The following is a 9,788-nucleotide window of genomic DNA, read 5'->3' as shown; positions in this document are numbered from 1 at the left end:
AATTTAATTGTTTAGTTGGTCTCACGTCCCGTTGAATAACATGGGGAGGCGGGGTTTATGACCTATACTAGGACCAGTCACCGGGGGGCGATCGAGACGTTTTGGCTTCACTTTTGAGGGCTTCTGCGGCACACTTGGTCTGATTTCGTAGCTGCACCAGACCAGACGGTTATTGAAGTGCAGAGGACCGACTCAATGACTGCTGAGTTGAACTGTATCAGCAGCACCTGTGGCAGGTTGAACTTCCTCAGCTGGGAAAGGAAGTACAACCTCTGCTGGGTCTTTTTCACAACGGAGTCAATGTGGGTCTCCCACTTCAGGTCCTGTGAGATGGTAGTGCCCAGGAACCTGAATGACTCCACTGCTGCCACAGTGCTGTTCAGAATGATGAGGGGGGTCAATGTTGGGGTGTTCCTCCAAAAGTCAACGTTCAGCTCCAGGTTGTTATGACTGCACCAGACAGCCAGCTGTTTAATCTTCCTTCTGTATGCAGACTCATCGTCCTCCTGGATGAGGCCGATGACAGTGGTGTCATCTGCAAACTTCAGGAGCTTGACGGAGGGATTCTTGGTGGTGCAGTCATTGGTGTACAGGGATAAGAGTAGTGAGGAGAGCACACATCCCTGGGGGGCACCAGTGCTGATTGTTCATGTGCTAGAAGTCAATTTCCCATGTCTCACAAGCTGCTGCCTGTCCGTCAGAAAGCTGGTAATCCACTGACAGATAGATGTGAGAACAGAGAGTTTGTGTCATTTAATCCGGAGAATAGCTGGGATGATGGTGTTGAAAGCCAAACTGAAGTCCACTAAAAGGAACCTTGCATATGTCCCCGGTCTGTCCAGATGTTGCAGGATATGATGCAATCACATGTTGACTGCATCATCCACAGACCTGTTCGCTCGATAAGCAAATTGAAGGGGATCTAGAAAGGGTCCAGTGATGTCCTTCAGGTGGGCCAACACCATTATCTCAAATGACTTCATGAACACAGATGTCAGAGCGACAGGTCTGTAGTCATTAAGTCCTGTGATTTTGGGTTTCTTTGGGACAGGGATGATGATTGAGTGTTTAATGCAGCATGAGACCTCACACTGCTCCAGTGATCTATTGAAAATCATTGTGAAAATGGGGGCCAGTTGTTCAGCACAGGATCTAAGACACATGGGCGAAACACCATCTGTGCGTCCCTTGTTTTTGTTTATGGAAGATCCATCTTAAGAGCAGGCTGAGTAGATTGAGGGTGGGGGAGGAGGGGTTGATGTTTGTATGTAGTGCAAGTTCAAAGGGGTGTGGGGTGTGAGATTGGGCCTTTCAAATCTACAGTAGAGCACATTCTTAGTCATAAGCCAGTTGTTGATTCCCTACAGTGTTGGGGGATGGTCTCTTGTAGTTTGTAATGTCTTTCAGACCTCTCCAAATTGATGCAGGGTCATTAGCTGAAAACTTGGTTTTCAGCTTCTCAGAGCTTCTTTTGGCAACTCTGATATCCTTATTCAGTGTGTTCCTGGTCTATTGTACAAAACTTTATCCCCACCTCTGAAAGCATCCTCTTTGTCCTGACAAATCTGCCTGAGTTCTGCTGTAAGCCATGGTTTGTCATTGTTGAATGTTAAATAAGTCCTAGCAGGAATGCACATATCCTCACAGAAACTGATATATGATGTCACAGTATCTGTGAGCTCGTCCAGATTCGTGTCTGCCGCTTCAAAAACACTCCAATCAGAGCAGTCAAAGCAGGCTTGTAGTTCCAGCTCTGCTTCATTAGTCCAACTCTTTCTACTCCTTCCTACAGATTTAGCTGATTTAAGTTTCTGTCTGTAGGACGGAAAATGATGAACCAGACAGTGATCAAATAGTCCCAAAGCTGCTCTAGGGACAGAGCGACATGCATCATTGTTGTGTCGCAGTGATCCAGTATATTTCTGTCTCTGGTTGGGCAAGTAATGTGCCGTTTGTATTTGGGCAGTTTACATGTAGTATATTATGTAAAATATTTACAAAGTAGCAATGACCCAAAAGTGATGCTCTACATTTGGCAGTAATGTGTTGTGTTTTCTGTGTTTTATATTTTAACTTATTCGTATGGGTATTTGAAAGCTTCTTTGGAAGCGCCAGCTAATTAAGTCAATGTGTGCAGTATTGTCTTACCAGAACCAGCTACACACATACAATTCTGGTAAATGGTGTGACTGAATAATTAGTACCAGTGCGCATGCGCAATGTGGTTCCTCTGGGGTACGCGCAGGGGAAAATTTCATCGTCACTAACGGCGGCGCGCATCCAAGGGAAAACAATCTCCGGGGAGAACGTGCTGAAATCAACAGAGAGGTACTGTGTCTGTTAAACCCCTTTTATTTCAATAATACACATAACTGGCTGTATATTAATTGTGTTATTATGTTTAGTGGTTCTGTATAATAACAGCTGCAGTTCACGGTCAGACGCCTCGAGCCTAATAATAGTCCCGCTATTTGTGTATTTACGAGATTTAATTAAAATGAAATATAAACAGGTCATAAAAATCAATGTCTATATTTACATATTATATACAATAAATTACTAACTCGCGATGTGTGTAATTTTATAATGTGTTATATAAAAGTATATTAGAAAAATGGAAAATAAACAGTGGCCTGGTGCTTGACTGACTGTATTGGGTGACTCTTGGGTTTGATATTGTGTTATAATTAAGTGTTATCAAGAATAATGTGTTAGGTGGATGTTTTTGAGTGCATCACGGATGGTGTCGGAAAGGCCTCCAAACAGTCACACATCCTCATCACAAGTTACGTTACCATCAATGTCTTATGCGCATTTTGCTGGATGGAAACACCAAGATGCCAATAAATCTCCAAGATGCGCGTAAATAAATTACTTTTATTGCTTGAGGTTGATGCATTTTTTTTATTCGATAAGAGAGATGTGCATAAACTATCGCTGGGTTTCCATCCTAAATATTTCGCATTTTAAAGCGCATTTCTAAAAATTCGACTTAAGAAAAGTCGAGTCGTTGCACGTTTCCATTTACTGCGTCATGCGCATTAATTTAAAGGAGCCGCCTTGTTATGAGAAGCAAGTATAAATCGTATTATTAAATGCTGCCCGGAGACGCAGCGGAATCATTGTAATAATGAGACAAGGGCGTAGTTTGCAGGGGGGATAGGGGAGGTAACCACCCCAATAATCAAAACAAGCAAGTACAACACCCACCAGTATTTATACCATGATCAATGGAAACATGTAAATGCTTCACGCTGCAACCTCCCTAATGTTCAAGTGAAATCTACGCACTTGTTATGAGAGCTGAAATGCCTCCGTACTGGGCTGGACTGGTAATCTGGCATACCGGGCATTTTCCCGGTGGGCCGACGCACTTGGATCAATGGCCATCGGGAGAACCGAGTGGGCCAGTGGGTCGGCCAAGAAATGTGCAGAATGGGCCATGATAAGCTAAATTGTGCCGCCGCATTATGTAGAACAGACCACAAAACGGCGCCACGATATGCAGAGAAGGACAGCGAACCTAGAAAATCCACCTCTGTCTAGTGCATATACCTACATTTACATTTATGCATTTGGCAGACGCTTTTATCCAAAGCGACTTACAGTGCACTTATTACAGGGACAATCCCCCCCGGAGCAACCTGGAGTTAAGTGCCTTGCTCATGGACACAATGGTGGTGGCTGTGGGGATCAAACCAGCAACCTCCTGCTTACCAGTTCAGTGCTTTAGCCCACTATGCCACCACCACTACCTTTAAGTGAATTCACTATTGATTGATATAGAATTGTTTTATAGTCTACACATTATTTACCGCAATTACATCAGAAGTAACTAATAAATTACTGAAAAATTAAAAGTAATCCCTTACTTTACTTTTTTCAATGAAAAAGTAATTTAATTATAGTAATTAATTAGTTAGTAATGCATTACACCCAACACTAATCAGATTTTACATTTATTCTGCAGTGTCTCGTGGATGCATTTATATAAAATGAGAAGCTCTGCAAATAAAACTGTCCCCAAAGCAGGGAGAGCTCACTCAACTGCTCCATCATGATGAGGCGGGTCCCTCGTGATAATGCGCATTACACAGTGGATGGAAATGTGTGACAATTCCGTATTTTCTCATGTCAAAGTTTTAGAAATGCATTTAAAAAATGTGAAACATTTATAATGGAAACACATTTGCACTGGGCAGAGCTCAGTGGTTAAAGACGCTGACTACCACCCCTGGAGTCATGAGTTTAAATCCAGGGCGTGCTGAGTGACTCCAGCCTGGTCACCTAAGCAACCAAATTAACCTGGTTGCTAGGGAGGGTAGAGTCAAATGGGGTAACCTCCTCGTGGTCGCTATAATGTGGTTCTTACTCTCGGTGGGGCACGTGGTGAGTTGTGAGTGGATGCCGCAGAGAATAGTGTGAAGTCTCCACACGCGCTGTGTCTCCCACTGCCGTCTCCGGTCTCTGTGCGTGTGATGTTCACAATAAATAAGTCTGTTTGTATCTTACCTCAGTTTCAGTGAACTTGTTTACATTCCGCTGATCTGTTCACCGATGAAGTTTGTTAGAGGTGGATACTGTTGATAAAGATACTCATAACTCGCTCTGGCTTTCAAGAAACATATTATTACCCTGAAAGCACACATACATCACCCAGACATCTATTTGATGTGTATGTTTACATCTATAAGACGTATGTCAGTAAGTTTGATGTTAGTAAGTCATTCAGCAGATGTCTTTAAAACGTTTATGATTTGGTATGTTTGTAAATCTGATATTTTTAAGATGTCTAGCAGATGTTAACTAAAATGCAATGCTTTCTAGATGAAAAGATCTCATATGTGTGCCTATATGTGTGGAAGTCTCTTTAAGTATGACACAGTTTAAAGACCCTGTGAAGTGCCTTGACAAACGATTTATTGTTTTGACGTATTTCCTGCTGAAACAGGAAGTGGTGGTGGGACATGTCCAATGCAGATAAATGAAAAACTTGCAAGTAAAAGATAATATCCATGATTTCAATTACAATACACCAGGCATAAAGAATAAATAACACTTTCTCATCCCAAGAAACCTCATTCAAACTTTCATTTTGATTTCACAGGGTCTTTAAATGGCTAGTTGCCATGGATACATACATGAAATGCTATTTTCAAACATAAAAAAAAATACTTTTCAGACAGTTTGTGAACTAGCCAATTTAATTAGATTGTTAGAAGAAAAAAATCAACACAAAAAAACAACATGAGAATTTGAGATTATCTGGTTGTTTGATAACAAAACACTGTTCTCCCTCTAAAAGGCATTTACATGACTTTACATGTTCTCCTACACTATTCATTGAATCTCTCTTTCCACAGAAATGGGTCATCTAACATTACTTTTCCTCTTGGCTCTTGTGGTCTCCGTTGTGGCCGAACGAGGTGGGGGTAATAAAGGTGGAGTCAGCTGGGGCAAAACTGGTGGTAGCTCAAGCAAAGGTGGAACCAGCACTGGAAACCGAGGCAGCAGCAGCAGCAGCAAAACTAAAGTCTCCACATCAAAAGGGACACACTCATCCCCAGGAAACTACCCTCGCCAACCTCAAGTACCAAATCAGAATCCACCCTCCTACCCTGGCACAGGAGGTGGGTATCCTAACCAAGGCCGTGGTGTGCCAGCGCAAGGCGGTGTCCCAGCGCAAGGCAGTTACCCAGCACAAGGCCGATACCCAGCACAAGGTGGTGTCCCAGCGCAAGGTGGTGTCCCAGGGCAAGGGGATACCCAGCGCAAGGAGGATACCCAGCGCAAGGCCGATACCCAGCGCAAGGCGGTGTCCCAGGGCAAGGCGGATACCCAGCGCAAGGCCGATACCCAGCGCAAGGTGGTGTCCCAGCGCAAGGCGGTTATCCAGCGCAAGGTGGTGTCCCAGCGCAAGGCGGTTACCCAGCGCAAGGTGGTGTCCCAGCGCAAGGCGGATACCCGGCGCAAGGCGGTTACCCGGCGCAAGGCGGTTACCCGGGGCAAGGCCGATACCCAGCGCAAGGTGGTGTCCCAGCGCAAGGCGGTTACCCAGCGCAAGGCGGATACCCAGCGCAAGGCCGATACCCAGGTGGAGGATCATATCCAGGCGGAGGGTCATATCCAGGCGGAGGGTCATATCCAGGCGGAGGGTCATATCCAGGCGCAGGTGGTTCTTACCCCAACAGGCAACCTGGACAAGCCGGAAGGCATGGAAACCCCTACCCAGTTGGAGGCTCTTATCCAGGGTATCCAAGCCGAGGGGGTTCCTACCCTGGGGGGGGTGTTGCAGGAGCAGGTGGAAATCCAGGTGCTGCCCAGTACCCTTACTGGAACCCTAATAACAAAATCATGAGCCCAGGCTATGGTGGCAACTACGGTGCTCAAGGGCAGGGTTATGGTGGTGGCAGATCACCTTTCGCCCAGTCAGTGCAGAACATGGGTATGGCCCCTTCTTACAAATCAAAGGGATTTGGTAAGCAGGCCAGTAATGGCTGCCGGAGTCGGGGCGGTGGCCGGCATGGCTCTGGGGTATGGCCTTGGGAGTTTCCCCCGCCCCCGTTTTAATTTCCACAACCCGCAGGAGGAATACTACTATAATAACTACATGTACAAACAATATGGCCAAACACCCCCTAACGGTAATATGAATCAGAATGAAAACATCAACACTCAAGGTGGCGGGCCAGGTAAATCAACATCCGGATCAACATCTGGATCAACATCTGGATCAACATCTGTGGGTCAAGGAAAGGGTAACCCATATGACATCTTCCAGTATCCTCCACCTCAGTCCTATGACAACTTCATGGAAAAATGTATGAAGAGGACAGACTTGCTGCGAAATGAAGGAAGATCAAGGAGATCCATGGATCTATCTGTGCCTCAAGTTCCACATCGTGTCGAAGAAATTACAGCCAAAGATGATAGTCCTATTATCGCTCAAGAAGATGCCACGAGCAACACCAGTACAGAGGACCCTTCGTTTGTAACTTCAAAACTTTCCGAAACACAGAATCAACCTCAAAGACAGACTCAGGACAGTGCAGCTGAAGAAGCCAAGGAAGACTACGATACCGTGAGCATTATGGAGATTGGCTATCCTGTGCTAATTGAGCAAATGAAGGCGCGCCGTTGTGTCGAGCTGTATATGGTCTACGCAGAACAGCATGCAGAAAAACAGATGCAACAAAGCAGTAACGTTGACGATCAAAACAAAAGCGGCAGTGCTAACCTGCATGGACTTCTTGGCCATGGAGTCATGCTACTCCTTACTAGCATTCTGTCTGCTACCTTCAGTTCCCTGCTACATTGACATTACTGACATTCTGGAAAGGGTTGCAGGTGAAGCCACTGAGGCAAAAGTGGGAAAATATGAATGAGAAATATCTTGAACGCCCATCATATTTTATTTGAGGAATTCATCTTGAATGTTTATAGCATAACAAAATGGTACTCTTGTTTTTAACTACATGAAGAGTCATCTGAACGTACTGACACTTCTCACAATGACTACAATGGTTGTTTCTCTTCCTGTACGAGCCACCTTTGACATTAGCGTTGTTGTTTAAGTAATATTCTGGGTTCAATACAAGTTAAGCTAAATTGACAGCATTTGTGGCATAATGTACCACAACAAATCTTTTGACTCGTCCGTACTTTTCTTTAAAAAAGCAAAAATTGAGGTTATGGTGAGGCACTTACAATGGAAGTGAATGGGACCAATTTTTTAAGGGATTAAAAGGCAAAAATGTGAAGCTTAAAATTTTCATAAAACCACAATAATTCTTCTGTTAAGTCATATGTATTATTTGAGCTGTAAAGTTGTTTAAATCATTTACAGTCGTTTTAGGGTTTCGGGGTTTGTTGACATTACATCGTCATGGCAACGAAGTTGTAAAATTGGATATATCTTTACACAGAAAAGGTTAGTAAGTGATTTTATCACACTAAAACCACGTTATCATGCATATTGATTATGTCTTGTGGCTATACCTTTGCTATAGTGAGTATTTTAATGTTTACGGTTTGTGCCTCAGTATAACCCGTATTTGTTCTTTTTCTTTAAAGGAAAGGACGGGAAATTCAAAAGAAATTTTTGTGGCACTCAATATGTATCACAAATGCTTTGTATACATATTGAACCCGGATTATTCCTTTAAACACATTTCATAGTTGTAACACTTTCCAAGAATTGAAAACGTTAGCATACACTGCGTTTTCTGTTTCTGAAACATTTCCTATCACTGATTACACGCATGTGGTTTTGTACACACTTCTACTAACTTCCTTTCCAAGACAGCATATTGCATGAACGCAGTTTTATCCCCACTATAAACTATAAGATGCATGGTGTTTGGGTTTCACCCATTGTATTCCACTGGCAACAGTTATGACAGTTGTTTCCAGATCTGTTCTCAAGACACACACCTACTTGTGTAGTACATGTTGAAAAGCCGTATTTCTTTTAAGATCTTATTATAGTTTTTTCTTAGCTCTCCAATGTTTGTTTTAAGTTTTAGTTCATCTGTGCGATCATATCTGTTTGTTTTTAACTCAATATAATAAACTGGTTCTATGACATAGGAACACTGTACATTTAGTGCATCTTGTTATGCTCTACAAAGCTGTAGTGTCCTTGAGATTATGTATAATTTTTACCTTAACTTGGACATTTATCAAATGCTTGTTGCTTTGGTTGCTTTTATAAGTATTGTTAAAAACAGATTATCAAACCAGTTCAGCCGTTTGCTAAATCATTTACCTAGATAGACGGTGGAAACTCCTGGATGAGCAGCAGAAGGCAACGCTTAACACCTTATTGTTACTCAGTCGCGTATGTAATGTGCTTTTGAGATGTTGTGAATGTTTAAAGTGTTGATAATGTTGCCATCACTGAGAGTAAAACAATTATACACCTTAGTTGCTTGTTTGTCTCTTTGCATTTTACATTTTAAATGGAAGGTACATGATAAAACATACATACAGTGCATTCAGAAATGTATTCAGACCCCTTACATTTTTTTCACATTTTGTTATGTTGCAGCCTTATGCTAAAGGCACACCTGTGTCTATATAAGGGCTCACAGCTGTAAATGCATATAAGAGCAAAAACCGAACCATGAGGTCAAAGGAACTGCCTGCAGCGCTCAGGGACAGGATTGTGTCAAGGCACAGATCTGGGGAAGGCTACAAAAATATTTTCAGCTGTACTGAAGGTTCCCAAGACCACAGTGGCCTCCATAATTTGGCACAACCAGGACTCTTCGTAGAGCTGGCCGCCCGGCCAAACTGACCAATCGGGGAGAAAGCCCTTGGTAAGAGAGGCGACCAAGAACCCGACGGCCACTCTGGTTGAGCTACAGAGATCATGTGTGGAGATGGGAGAAACTTGCAGAAGGACGACCATCACTGCAACACTCCACAAATCTGGGCTTTATGGCTGAGTGGCCAGACGGAAACATCTCAGTGTAAGACACCTAAAGGACTCTCAGACTGTGAGAAATTAGATTTCCCAAAGATTGAACTGTTTGGCCTCAATTCCAGGCATCATGTCTGGATGAAACCAGGCACCGCTCATCACCTGCACAATACCATCCCAACAGCATCATGTTGTGGGGTGTTTTTCAGCTGTAGGGACTGGGGGCTGGTCAGGGTTGTAGGAAAACTGAACGCAGGAATATACAGAGATATCCTTAATGAAAACCTGGTCCAGAGCGCTCAGGACATCAGAATGGGCTGAAGGTTCACCTTCCAACAGGACAATGACCCTAAGCACACAGCCA

At 43.5% G+C, this 9,788-nt stretch overlaps 1 pseudogene; it reads left to right on the top strand.

Moving 5' to 3' along the window:
* Positions 1 to 2,193: 2,193 nt before the first annotated feature.
* On the top strand, positions 2,194 to 8,918 carry LOC127638564 (uncharacterized; annotated as a pseudogene).
* The last annotated feature ends 870 nt before the right edge of the window (positions 8,919 to 9,788 follow it).

This window comes from Xyrauchen texanus, chromosome 46, assembly GCF_025860055.1.
Source record: "Xyrauchen texanus isolate HMW12.3.18 chromosome 46, RBS_HiC_50CHRs, whole genome shotgun sequence".
Lineage (NCBI taxonomy): Eukaryota > Metazoa > Chordata > Actinopteri > Cypriniformes > Catostomidae > Xyrauchen > Xyrauchen texanus.
The sequence above is the reverse complement of the archived record's forward strand: the minus strand, read 5'-3'. Positions and strand labels throughout refer to the sequence as shown.